Source organism: Parasteatoda tepidariorum, chromosome 2 (genome assembly GCF_982258835.1).
Source record: "Parasteatoda tepidariorum strain Cologne lab strain chromosome 2, Ptep-v5.0, whole genome shotgun sequence".
NCBI lineage: Eukaryota > Metazoa > Arthropoda > Arachnida > Araneae > Theridiidae > Parasteatoda > Parasteatoda tepidariorum.
This window is the reverse complement of record NC_141756.1, coordinates 95,316,284-95,331,778: the sequence shown is the minus strand read 5'-3', so window position 1 is coordinate 95,331,778 and position 15,495 is coordinate 95,316,284. Positions and strand designations below refer to the sequence as shown.

General features: G+C 25.8%; 1 protein-coding gene across 1 annotated transcript in view; it reads right to left on the bottom strand.

Annotated features, from left to right (window-relative positions):
* LOC107439679 (uncharacterized) overlaps window positions 1-15,495 on the bottom strand; it is a 77,499-nt gene that overhangs the window by 24,212 nt on the left and 37,792 nt on the right. The window lies entirely within an intron of this gene.

The window sequence follows — 15,495 nt, the reverse complement described above, 5'->3', positions numbered from 1 at the left end:
TTTAAATTCAGTTTTTTTTTTTTTAATTATAATTTTTTCTAAATTTTTTGCTATTTTTTCTTCTTATTTTTTTAAAAATTTTTTTCCTCATTTTTATTTTATATATGTTAAAATTAGCGTACATTGAAGATTTCGAATACAACATATTCAAAATATGTAACGCTTTATAGCTATGGTTCCCAAATGACGATCCTTGGAACCTTATGGTTCCCTGAAAGATTCTCCAAGTTCCGATAGTTAGGATTTTTTTTAGTAATGATTGTTAAAATCTGTAATAATATTTATAATCAATTAATCATCCATTATTTATTAATTATTTTTGTAATTTATCTGTAATTATTTTAGTAAAATGCCATTAAAAAAAAGTCAACTTAAAAAAATTATTACTTTTTCTCTAACAATATAACAAATAAATTATGAAAAGGATATGTATTTATAAAACAATCCATCAAAATTTCTCATCAAAATTTTCAATCCAAAATAAAATAAGAAAATTAAGATCTAATGCATTATTTTTCTCTTCTAACTATTCTCTCCACATTTATATTAGTTTCTTTTTTCATTTCTTTTCAATTTGTGCATAGTTCAAGAACAAATTTAGTTGCCTCTCTAGACCTGTGAATTTAATTGGCTGACATAAATCTAATTTTAAAACTATTGTTGATAAAACAAAAAACTATTTCGTTCTTCTCATTAATTATTAAAATAAAACAGTAGTCTTTTCTTTGGTTACTAATAAAAATCCGCAAATTTTTTTTCCTCTCATTTAGATTCAATTACCGAAAAAATTTGAGAACTTTTGATTTATAGAATACTTAAAAGCATAGCATTTTCAACATTTTAATCTGCAGTGCACTTTTTTAAGAATTTCAACTGATCCTTTCAGTCTTTTCAAAAAATTGCTTCAACTTACTTTTATGAACTTTAATTCTTTTAGAGTTGCGTAACTATTAATTTAGATTATGAGTTAAATAAAATCGCTTCAACTTACTTTGATGTTACTTCAACTTTCATTTAGAGTTACGTAACAATTCATTTAGATTATGAATTAAATAAAATCGCTTCAACTTACTTTCATGAGTAATTTTATGACTCAACTTTCTTTTAGAGTTGCTTAACTATTAATTTAGATTATGAGTTAAATAAAATCGCTTCAACTATCTTCATGAGTAATTTTATGACTCAATTTTCTTTTAGAGATGCTTAACTATTAATTTAGATTATGAGTTAAATAAAATCGCTTCAACTCATTTTTATGAACTTTAATTCTTTTAGAGCTGCATAACTATTAATTTAGATTATGAGTTAAATAAAATTGAAATTTAATGAGTTAAAAATAAATAATATTCAATTATGAAATCAATAATTATTATAAATGCACATAAATAATTAAATCAGAGATAATTTATTAATGAAATCATAAACTTATACATCTCACCATAAGGAAATTTCATCTGTCAAATGTGTCAAAAAAGTGGGTGTGAATGGTAAGAAAGTAATATTTTTGGTAGACTTGTATTATTCGATATCACATTAAATCAATTATTTTTAGAATAAATTTAAAACACGTGAATCAAATAAGGCTTTCACCTCTAACTTCTTTTCCTTATTTAACAATCACAAATATACCTAGATGACATTGAAAATATTTTCAATAATTTATGTCACGCATTGACATTTTTCTTTTTCTTCCTTAAGGGTACAGGGGACCTTCAAATTTGAAAAAAGTGACCAAAATTTTGATTTTGAGATTTTTATTTTTTCAGAAAATAGACGTTGTACGCTTTCAAACAAAAAAAAAATTTTGGAAATCGAACCCTTTTTTACTGAGATATGAGGATTTTAATTAGGCCACGCCCCTTTGTTTACATTCAGAAAACAGAAGTCAGTAGTTTGAAGCAGCCGATTTTTTTTAGTTTCGTTTTAAGCTAAAAGCTAAAGGAGCCTTATATTATTCATTTCAGAAGGGTTCTTCTGTAAATATTATTGGCAAAATAGTTACTTAGCTGATTGATTGATTATTTAATGCATTCGTTTATTTTTATTGTCGATATTGCTCTTTTTTCGTTATTTCTACAACAAACAGCTTTTTTCAAAGCTATTATTCTTCTTAAATTGTTTTTGTTAGGTTTTTAATTGTTTTTGTTAGGTTTTTAATTGTTTTTATTACGTTTTTGAGTTGTTTTATTTGTTTTTATTGAATCATGGATTCTATTTCTCCCAAGTGGAGAAAACCGAAAGGTAGGATGAATAGAAAGAGGCGGGCTGGTTTTGAAAATGTAAAACTAAGGGGGGGGGGCAAAGAAAGCAAGTGAAAGTGAAACTGTTGGTCATGTGAGCAATATAAGCATGAACGAAATGTGAAAAAATACAAGAAAATTAGTGACAATCAAAATTATGTAAGAGTAGAAGGACCATCCTATTGTGCGGGAGGATTTTAAAAAAAATTTCTGTATTTGACACTTCTATATTATATATATCGCACACAATTAGTTTTTACATTTGAATCAATGTTTCATTTTTCGGTTGATATATCATTCATATTTTTTAAAATAAATTAATTTCATGTTTACTAACTTTTTTATGTTATTACTTTAGTGAATTTACTTGCGTTAAATTTTGAATAAGTAAATATGCTTGCTGAGTACATTTGTGTATTTCTTTTCATAGGCACATATTTCATCCATTTCAACCTAATTTTCATCCATTTCAACCTAATAATGGAGATAAAAGTACAGATATATGCTTAATTAGTCATTTTTTAGGTATTATACACAACTAATAGTGTTATTTTAAATACATTTTAAAAATTGCTATTTTCTCAAAATGAAATTTTGACGGATTTTTGTGTTTTCGAAATGCTCCATTTTTCTCAATTTTTAGTTTTTTTGGTTGAAACTTTTTTTATGTGTACTATGTATGTATGTGATTAACACTTACTATGTTTCGTTACCTAGAACATTGACAAAATTTGTTTATAGTAAAAAAAGTTTAAGATTTTTAAAATTTTTCCAGAAATTTTCATGAGATACAAAAAAAGTGCGTTTTTTTTGAGCTAGAGATATAATTAGCCACTGGTAACTAAGTAACTTTTATTTGGAAATAAAAAACGAGTCATATAAAAAAAAAATTATGATTCTGCGGTGAATTTTAAGCTTTGTGGAGTGTTTTGATTTTATGCTATTTTAAAATTTTAAAAGTTCAATAACTTTAAAAATTATAAATCAAATTACATGAAATTTTGTATACAGCTTTTTAAAGATATTATAAGTAAATACCGAGAGTTTCATAAATGTAGCATAAAAACTCTGAAAGTTGGTTTTTAAGGTCCCCTGTACCCTTAATCCGTCAAAAAGCATCGCATTTTTCACGTTTATTTTTTTTTTCTTTAAAAGAAACAAAACAAATTTAAGTGTGATGTAGATGTATCGAGTTACGTCACGCAACATCGACTTGCGCAGTTTTCTCACATCTTTGTTGTGCGCAACATTTGTTTTTTGATCATCAAATAGAGACAGAATATGATGCAGATGTCCGGTCACGCATATATGCACCGAAATATGTGACGTCACGCCTCATATGAAAGCTAATTATGAATAACGAAGCGAAGAACACAGGAGGAAGAGGAGAAAATATTAGCGTCACAAAACACTCATTATTCTGAAAATTGAATTTTAAATTTTTGATAAACTGTGACTTGAATTTTACGAAGGATTGTTGATTTTTACTGAAAAAAGTCAACCATAACGGATATTAATCTTAGTCTTTTTAAAATAATTTTCACTGAAGTGGTAATGTAAAATTCAAATATATTGTTAGTTAAATCAACAGTATTTATTTTCGATATGAATAACAATGCAAGCTAGCTTAATAAAACTTATCATCATTATGATATTAATGTAAAAGGTTTAATGTAAAACTAATGATAACGATAGTAAAAGAATACAAAATATTTAATTCTAAATTGACACATTCACAATTGGTTAGGATTAAAAATACTTGCAATAATGTTGAAAGTTTTCAGGAGGCTGTGAATAATTATTTGAATAATTTGAGTAATAATGATTTTCCTTTTAACTTTTGTAATGTTAATTTTTTGATTAAGAAAATGATTGAAGAATTTATTTCTTTTAACAGGGCGTAATTCAAGTCTTAACTGAGCAGCCCTAGTTAAGCATCATATTAATTTGTTACGTAATCTTCTCTTTTTTTCAATCTGCGCATTTTAATAGAGGGCGTTGTTTTCTTTTGTTTTAAGTGTTTCTTTTGCATTTAGTTTGCTTGTGAAATCGCTGTTTGTTTGGTTTAATGTGAGTTTTTATTTTCGCAAGTTTTTGTTCGAATTTATTTTCTGAATTGGTTTTATGTATTTCATGTATTTTTTCCTGGACTTATACAAAACCTTCGGGGCACTGAGAGAGTTACTTTTGGCATTTATTTTTGCCTCTCTCTCAATAGAAAAGGTTTTGTTTTATGACTTCCGAGATCAGTGCCTCCTGAAGACGTCGGCTTCGGTGGTCATATTTTTATTTCTTTCTTTTTCTATATTACTAATGATAACGATTCATTTTTGTGTGAAGAACTTAATGTGAAATTAATAAGGACAGTTTAATGTGAAGGACTAGTGATAGATTTAATCTAAAGACAGTGAAACCTCTAAGTAGCGACCACTCTCCGTTCCACAGTAAAATAGTTGTTGATGGAGGTTGGTCGCTTTTACAGGTTACCTCCATTGACTTCAAAATTGGTTTCAAAGGTGCATGATTTTTCGAATAGGATTTTTTTTTTTTTTTTTTTTTTTTTTTTTTTTTTTTTTTTTGGTCAGTGTCATTTTTTTGGTGCGGAATTGTCACTTCTGTTGGCGTCATAAAAAGACGGATCAAGGAATAAAATTTAGCGTCTATAAAAATGATACCAACTGATATAATTATGTGAAAAAACAAATTTACCAGTTATGAATGATGAAGCTATTTTAAATAAGTAAACAATTATATTTTTTGTTTAAGTAATTATTTTAGTTTTATATCACAAAAATTAGTTAGCTTTAAAAGATGAGAAGAAGTTTGTTTAAGATGCTTATTTTTTTCCTTCTAAAATAACTTTTTTTTCTAATTTAAGTTTCAACTCTAAAATCAAATCATGGTCCTTAGTGCACTCTGATTGCAACTTGAGGTTGTATGGGCAAAAAGAGCTCTCGAAATTAGAGTCTCACCCAAATATTTTGAATAGATTTTAATTTACATAGTTTTTTTGTTAAATTTCTCATTTTGAAATTTTTCTGTGTTTCCTTATCTGACCTTTTCCGCATTTGGCGCAGATGTTTGCCTGGTCACAGGGAAAGGTTTTAATGATCTCTATTAAAGGTTTTCTTCAACGTAAAGTCTATGGAAAAAATCCGTGCCTCCCAGAAGTGGTCGTAAATAGAAGTGGTCCTTCCTGGAGGTTTCACCCTGATAGCTTAAGAGGACACTATACCGCGGGAGGTATTTTTCATCGCAAATTGTCCCTCACCTCCATAAGTAATTTAAAATATAGAAAAAGGGAGTTCTGGAAAAGTCATGAAGTTTCAATTGCTGAAAACAAAATTTTCAAGATATCAAAATGCGATCAAATTATTAGAAAAGTTTACCCTTGCGTAGTTCTTAATCTTAATCGCAATCTTAAGTTTTCCCCTCATAATTGTTTTCTTTTATTTTAAAAATTTCGTTTCAGTACTTGAAGCTTCGCGGCTTACTCTAGACTTGTCTGAACTCCCTTTTTCTATTATTTAAATTCTAAATTGCTTATGGAGGTGAAAGATAATTTGCGATGAAAAAGTTCTACTGTGGTATAGCGCTTCTTTAATGTGAAACTAGTGATAGTGATAGATTTAATATGAAGAGCTAATGATAATGACAACTTCAATGTGAAGGGTGATAGTTGTGAAGAGCCGTAAAATAAATAATTATAAGTCCGTTGAAAAAGTGATCGTAAATCGTTTTTAAATAGTTAAAGGTCTTTATTGCTCTCTGATTGCAACATGAGATTGTATCGCCAAAAAAGAGCTCTCTAAATTAGAGTATCACACAAATATTTTGAATAGATATTAATTTACGTTTACGTTTTGATATTTTTTCGTCTTTCCTTATTTGACATTTTCCGCATTTGGTGCAAATGTTTACCCAAATGCGGAAATTTGGGCAAACATTTTCTACGAGATTCTACGGGAAAAGATTTAAAACGTAATGATGATTGCTACAACATATTTATGCAATTCAATTTTTGTAAAAAAAAGCATAAAATTATTATGATTTAAATTTTTAACGCCGATGTAGTATTTAAAACAAGAAATTTTCCTCCATCATTAATCATAAATTTGACATGACTGTTATAAATTTCAATTTTTTTTAAAATATGTTTTAATTGTTACAATTAAGCCATTCTTAAGTAAGTCAATAAAGTTTTGCTATTGTTAGGAAAAATTCAAGGCATGTTAAACTATAAATATTTTGTTTTTTGATTAACTTATAGCTGCAAAATAAAATATTGTGAAATTAAAATTGAACCAAAACAACTGTTAAGCAATCCTATCCTTTTTATATTTATTTATCAATTTGAACAACTGAACTGAAGAAATCTTCTCTATTATTATTTTTATTTCATAACTGGCGTCCAGCCGCCCACCCTGTTTGCGAATATCAACTCTGTTGCCTAGTATTTTTGAACCCAATCCAGAAGACAAGGAAACTCCTAGATCAAACATTTGGACAAACTAGTCTTTGTTTAGGACTTCTTAATGGAACTAACCCGCATTTGCGATACATGAGGAGGAAAATCACGAAATTCTTCCACCGTTAATCCTGGGGCACGGGAATTCTAACCCATGATCTATCTACTACTGAGGATATTTTACGTCCGCACTGATGTCGGTGCTAGCCGGAAGCAGAATTTGTATCAACCAGCCGCCGCTGGGATTCTAACCTGATTTACTTTATTGAAAGGCGAACGCTCTATCCTGTGAGCCACAGCAACTCTCTCTATTATCTGTAATTGAAGCTCAAAATTTTATATCATTATAATTATAATCATTATTTAAACTCTCGAAATTTAACGGTACAACAGTATCGCAGAGCTTTAAAAAAACGTATAGCAAAATTTTAGAAATGGAAAATAATATTGTAAAAATTCAATGTCTGGTTTAATATATGTTTAAAGTTGCTAAATTCTTTGACATGAAATACATTTTCGCTGCAGAAAACCCCTTGGAATAGTGAAATTTCAAATCAAACAGCTATATATCAAAACATTTTTCTCCCCTCTTTCAATTTGAACGACCAATTGGAAGAAATCCTCTCTATTATTCATAATTAAAACTAAGCAAATCGCATTCTTCTTTATGACGCAAAAATAATTTATTTAGCGGGTAAAAATAAAATTGCTTTGTTATGACCGGTTTAACTTCCACAATATAAGTAGAGTAGGAAATAAAGTCATTGACTGTTTTATGAACCCTCATTATTGAGTAGTTTGTGAACTTGAACATCCCGTAGAGAAAACAAGAATCACTGTGAACTCCCGCTGATTCCACCTGTGGAGGAGAAACACTTTCTCTACAGATTCACTTGGATCTCAAATCTATCTGGATTTAGATAGATCTAAGCGAGCAAATACGATAAAAGTAATTTGCTTGATTTCAGATTTTGTGTAAAGAAATTTCTCATAAATATTTCTTTACACAATACTAGTTTGAAAGTAGTTAGTTTTAAACTGGTTATGGGTTGAATCTATGTTAAATTCTGTGTAGAATCTATATTGAATTTGTTTTACATTACATTTAATTTTTTTTTTAAAATTTCTGTGTTCAATTTAGAGGTTTTAAATTAGCTTTGTACTAAATTTAATTGTTTAAAAAAATTCTCTGTTCAATTGGCGGTTTTAAATTAGTTTTGTATTATTTTGTATTACAAAAGCATTGCGCTAGTTTTGTGTTAAGATTTACAGTTTTTTTTCCAAAGTTTCTTAAAACAATTAAATCTTTATTGAACATGACTCTTTATTGAAAATTACTATCTCAATACATGAGTCTAATCTTTCTGCATTTAAACACCGTTGTGACACTGTGTTTAGACAAGTCAAATAGAATATGAGTAATTCGCGTGATTTCAGATTCCGTGTAAAGAAATTTCTAATATTTCTTTATAGAAAACTATCTGAAACTAATTAGTTTTAAACTTGTTTTGTATTAAATTTAACAGTTTTAAACAATTTCTGTGCTAATTTCAGGGTTTTAAATTAGTTTTTTTTATTTAAATTTAAAAATACTCAGCTAGTTTTGCGTTAAATCTTACAGCTTTTAACCCAAGCATTCATAAAATAATTAAATACTCATTCAACGTGATGGAGAAAAAAAATTATCCACGTATTGTTTTAATATTTTTTATTCCCTTTTTTACTTATAAAAATTTTGGGAAGACAAACTTTCGTTATCCAGGTTATTATTTTTAAAATCAAAATTATCCTTTGTTATAATTTCCTATAATTGATTATCTTTTTCTTATTATTTTTAAAATAAAAATTAGGTAAGTTTTAAAAGCCAAAATTAGGTTCAATAACTTTTGACAAATAATAGTTTAAAATTTTTGTATATGAAATAGTGAAATAAGCCGGCATAGTTATTTGTAAATTCGAATCAAATGATGATTTAATTTATACAGATAAATGACCAAAATTGTTATTTACAGAACTCTTTCATGACGTAAAGGCCACGTTTATATAATCTCTCTTTAAACCAAGAAGCTAAAGAACAAAACATACTAAAAATAAAAAGCAAGCATTTCAAATCATTTCAAACAAATTTTGAATTGCTTTCAAAAGATTGAATAAAAATGCATCAAAGCATGTAATAAATAGATACTATTGAAATTCATAATAAATAAACATCTCTTTTACAAAATGTAATATCTTATAATGAATATTTTTTAAGCTAGCTCAAGTTTTAAAATCCCATCTCGGGAATGGTTGCATATTTGAGTCGTAATAGGGGTAGAATAGAGTATATAATAGGCTATGAGCAAAATTATATCACTTTTCAACTTTATGTATAATTAAATATTTATTTAATTAAACGTTTATGTAAACAAGCACTTATATAAATAAAACCATTTTACAGATGATTTTGTTTTTGCAGAATAAAGTTTTATAAGAAATTTTTTAAGGATTACTTTTTGAATCAGAAGCAGAAAATTTTCTGAAATTCGACAGAGGGAAAACTTTACAGTGTGAATAATGTTTACAAGACATTTTTTGAGGACATTTTTTGAAATAGAACAATTAGCTTGAGCATTGTTAGTTTTAAGTGTTCATTAAGGTTTTGAGATGCACGCGAAGTGTACGCACGTCATTTTGAGAACGAGATACTATTAAAAAATGTTTCAGTTTTAGAACAAACAAAAATATTATTTTATCAAGAAAATAATTTTTGTGAAAACGATTTAAATTATTTTTTCAAAACCATTTTAATTTCTCTTTCAGCAAATGACGCTTGAAAATTTCTAATTCTTATCAAGCATTTCAGACGATTATATTTGCTTCAAAGTATAAATATTTAAAAACGTATTTATAAAAGTCGTTTTCTTTATAGAATGGCTCTTTTAATTTGGCTTTACACTATTTGTTGCTTAAAATTTCGCAACCGGATGTCTGAAAAAATGTCAAAATATTTTAACACAAAAATGCAGCTTGTTTTCTAATAGTTGCAAGGCATATCAAACAACCATCTTTTTTAAACGAAACAAACATGCATAAACACTATTTTTTTCCTCTCAAATGATAAATTTAGCAGACGATTCACCAATATGTTTGCCTGACAAATTTGTGTGTGGCTCTGACAGCTTACTTGACGACACCGTACCAAATTGCAAAGTAAACACACTTTATGAAAAACTGCAAGAAACTTGGGAGTTCTAAAAGCGCGAGATTCTAATTTTAACGCCTTTTAGTTAACGGAACTTGGGCTATAAAACTTCCCAACTTCTGCTTACGAATTTGATGGCTTATTTCTAGAGACAAATTTCATTGGCACTGTCAAGCAAATGTCGCATTTGAGTTAAAAATCGCGTTTTTCAATTCGCTATTTTGAATTCTGGAAACGTATTTGGCGATTTTTCATCCATGAGAAAACAGTGTTTCCTGAAGCAGAACACCAAAAATGTGATGTAAAATATGAATAAAATCAGCTTCATTTACGCGATAAATTTGGATAATATTTTTCAACTTGAGGATTTTCGAAAAGTTTTAGATATCGAGTTTTTTTATAGCTCACAACAGTTATTTGAAGTAATATATATTTTTTTCCAATTCCATCTTATTCTAACTCTTAAGGAAGGCAATATATGTATTGTTTGTATTTTACTTATTAAGTTTTTCTTTTCATCATAATTATTTTTTATTTTATTTTGTAAATGAACGTTATAATGAGCTTTACGTGTATTTGTACAATTTAGGATAAACATTTTGATATGAGACATACTGAACTTTTGGTTTGTCAACCTAATTAATTAGACTTAATATTACTGTATTTGTACCATATAAAAATATCAGAATTCTGGCATAAGAATTAAACATTTTATACATATATAAAATTAAATACGAAATAAAAATTCTATTATATGTAAAGATTTCAAATTATAAAATTATTTAATTATTAAAAAATTAAAGCGTGTAACAATACTATTAATTAAAATACTAAAATTATTATGATATGCAAAATTAAAATTTTAATTAAATTGCATATTTTTAATTTAAAAATTTGCTTATATGTACCTGTACTATCTAGGCTGTAAATTCTAGCATGAGAATTAAAAGAAACCTCAATGATCATATTGAACTATTTGTAAATCTATTTTTTCTACATTGAACTTTACATATATACAGAAATATACCATCTGGGCTAAAAATTCTGATGCATGAAATAAAAACGAAACCTTAATGATACAAACTAACTTTTTGAAAATCAACTCTACGTACATTAAACTTTACGAATAGCATATATTTGTACTATCTAGACTGAAAATTCTGCTTTGACAATTAAAAAGAAACCTTAATGAATTTAATAAACTTTTTTCAAATCAACTTTTCTCAAAAAACGTTTTAAATAACCACAATTCTAGAGATTATTATATTACATTATATCATAATCATTTTTAATTTTAAAAATAAGATCTAGAAAGATCTAGTTTTAAGAATCTAACTGATTATTTTAAGATAAGCAGAATTATTCCAAATTTTCGCTACCAATGTTAAAGTTAAATGTAAAAATTAAAATTTTTATGAGGTCAAAAATTAAAATAACATCATGTCTTATTTTAGTCTTAACACGTCATTATAAGAATAATAATAAAAAAAAACTACTTTTATTTTTGTTTTACAATATTAAAGATAGCATAATATCAAAACTATAATGTTCATAATATGCAAATAACAACTTATGAGATATACCGCTTAAAATAATTTATGATATCTAAATCATTTATTTTGATCATATCTCTTTACTACTAGTTATTCTTTTTAATTTTAAAATCCAAAGTTTTTACGAACTAAAATAATTGATACTAAAATCTTTGTGAAAATTAGCTGATGATGTAGGAAAAAAATATTTATTGTTCTTCACTACCAGCTTTTTTTCTTTGTAACAATCCGAAATGTTTATTTTATTTGCTTTGTAGTTCAGTCAATATTGATATCAGATGTAACACATTTTACATCTGATAAGAAATATGCCATAAAATATTTATGTAAAATATATAGATATCTGCATTGCTAAATATAGAAATGTACATTTTAACAAACTAAACGTCATCTTAATAAATTACATACAAAAAAAAATTATTGATCATTTACATAATTCAAAGTTCCGTCATACATAAATTTCAATACTAGAATTCTTAAAATTTTAATATCAAGATCGAAAATAAAAAATCATTATTCATGTCATAAGGATTTATATAATATTGAATGCCTATCTTGTGTTTATTTTATCTACAGCAAGATCAAAAAAGAAAGAACAAACAAGATATTCAAAACAGTGGTTAATGACACCGTTTAATAAAGTTTCACGTACAGAATTTTTTACTAAACCTGAATAAATATATGATATTTTTTTATTATTTAAAATTGATCCGTATGGACCAAGAAGCTCTTTATTCCATTTTTTTAAAATTAAATATATAGAGCATTGCGTCTAATATATTCTGAATTCAAAGCATCATTAAATTTAAGGAAAATAAAGATTTTCGACATCCTTTTTTTAAATCCTATTTGTCTTTATTGTGCTATTACATATATATATATATATATATATATATATATATATATATTACTTTTCAAAATATTAAAGGTCTTTTTTTGTTATTTAAAAGGGATCAGCAAAATATTTTTAAAATAATTATACAATATAATTTGTCTAACATATTCAGAATCTAAAGCTTAATAATGATTTCTTTTTAAAGTGCTAAATTTTATATATATTTTTGCAATACTTTACTTCCACTTTTTCTTCAAATTTAAAAAGGTTTGAAGAAAGTGATTCACTATTAGATACTTTTTAATACTGATACTTAAAATCGATATTTAAAATACGCCTGAAAAGTATCTTATCTATAATATTTTATTATTCCATATATTTATAATAATATATTGAATATAACATTACTGTCATTTTATTTGATATTTTAAATTTGAGGCAATTGTCTACAGCGCCAAAAGATTGCGACACGAATTATTATTTTTAAATTATGATAATTTTTTTTATCTTCATTAAAATGATTTTTATTTTTAAATGCACTTTTCATTCAAATAGTATCCTCAGTGCATAGTCGTGTAAGTATTCTATAGTCACTGCGTTATGAAAGCAGAATATACATATTTTAGATAATCTTTAAAAAAGACTAAATTTCTGAATGAATTTTTTCTTAAATTTAAGTAAGATTTTACTTAAAAAATGTAATTAAAAACAAATATTAAATATAAGATGCATTGGTAAATCAATATGTTCAATATGTAAGGATAAAAGAATAGTTAGCAGTGGTCTCTAACATGACTCCTCTAACATGATGCACTTATACCCTACCAATTGTATAGGATTAAGTTGATAATAAGGCTTGACCAGTAACCAGTTGATAATAATAAACATTGTCTAAGATAATTCAGTGACCACCTAAATGACCACTAAAGTGTTGTTCTGCAAGTTATCAATAGCAATTCTCATTAATACAAATATTCTGTGTAAAGATTTATAAATAAAAATTAGATTTGATTTCCCTGCATGTATGGATGCAAATTGAAAGTCATTTTATTCATGCAATTTTCCTTTACCTTAATGTATACGGGTTAAACAGACAAGGCACGTGCGTGATTAATAGTTTCCTCATAATATTTACTATTAATATTTAGAAATACCTCTTTCCTTTGTTTGTTTTAATATTCGCTTTTAAATATTAGTGAACTTTTAAATCAAAACCACACATCAATTGAACCCAACTTCACTAAAACTTCTGTTTTAATTTCCCCTTTTTTTCTAAAAAATATTTTTAGAGAGAAAAAAATCTTTCATCTCAAATTCCATCTTTAAATCAATTGATATTCATTAAATCTATCACTCCTTTGAAATTTTTCCTTTCTTTTGTCTTCTTACGAAAACAAATTTTCTAAAATTTAAGTCTACATTTAGTTTGAATGCAAACTTTGTAAAAATATTTTCCCTTATTCTTTTAATTTGCAAAAGATTTAAACTCAATTCTATTGGTTATAGTTATCTAAATGATTTTTTCTTTTCTTATTCTCTTAGTTTACGAAAGATTTAAATTTAATACAATTGTCTGTACATCTTCAAATGTTTTTTTCTTTTCCTAATTTTTCAATTTACAAAAGATCTAAATTTGATTCAATTACGTCATTAAAATTTACAGCATTTATTGCATTTGATTACCACCACATATTTAAAATTATTTTTCATTTACTCTGTTACTCAAAACCTAAAATGAGCGCTTTTATATCTGCAGAATTCTCATTGATTTATCCTGCCTTTTTAAGGTTTTTTTTTCCTTCTAAATATTTATTGTTTTGATAACGATGATGTTACAAAAAATGTGCGTTGATTTCGATTGAACTACTTTTCTATGTTTTTAAAACTATCTTTTCGATTTATCTATCTTCTCAGTCTATGACAGTACAATTTATTAACAGTAACAAGAAACTCAAACTGAAAATATACATTTATTTTAAATAAATACTTTTGCATCTTCAAATTTATTTTTCATTTATTCTCCTCAAGTGATACTTTTAAAATCAATGGTGCTTAACTCAAAATCTCCATTTAATTTGAATGAGATATTTTTAAAACTTTAACTATCTTTTCCATTTATTTACCTCATCTTTTCACTGAAATTTACTTACAATAACATTAAACTTAAACTAAAAATAAACATTTAATTCATATAAATATCTTTAATTCTTAAAATTTAGTTTTCATTTATTGTGCGATGCTATTTTCAATATCGATTGCGTTTGTCTCAAATTCTTTATTTATTCGATAGATCTACTTGTGGAACTTAAAATATCTTTTATATTAATAATTATAACTTTAAATATCTCTTATTTTTTAATTCTTATTTAATTTTTTTTATATAATTTATTTACCTTGTCTTCCCATTGGAATTAATTTAAAATAACAATGAATTCAAACAAAATAAAGATTCAATTCAGAATCACAACTGCAAAATTCTCTGAATTTTGCCCTGCAATTTCAGGGGTCTCCTAGAACCTATGAGAAGAAATTTTAACAGAAAACATTATAGTAATATTTTTCCATTTATGGTGATTTAAATTTCTTCTAAAGCCATTGCCGAGTCCTACAAATCCGAAGAGCTTCTTAAAGGAGTTTTCAAATAAATAAAAATAAATAATATTGTTTCATTGTTAGCTGGAATGAAAATAAGTGTTATCAAACTAAAAAATTAAACCTTTTTTTAATGGAAATATAGAATATTCTTATTTATAATATATAAAAAATTTATGTTTTATTTGTAATATAATATAAAAAAAATACATGTATATATATATATATATATATATATATATATATATATATATATATATATATATATATATATATATATATATATATATATATATATATATATATTTACATGAGCAAAATATGACATCGGCTATAATAACAATTTTTTATTAAGTTATAAAGTATTACAAATACATATTCACAGTTTGTTAAATAGTTATATTTTGTAGTCTCACGTTATCCCATGATATATTTTTTGGTAATTAAATAAAAAACTAATTGTAATAATTCATTTTTATAATTATTAAATACTAATTAAATAATTTTGTTTAATTAAATAATTTATTGATTAATTTGTTTACAATTAATTAAATGATAATAATTCAGAGCTTAGTCACAATAATTTGTAAGTTGTTAACAATCAATAATTTATATTTAAGGTT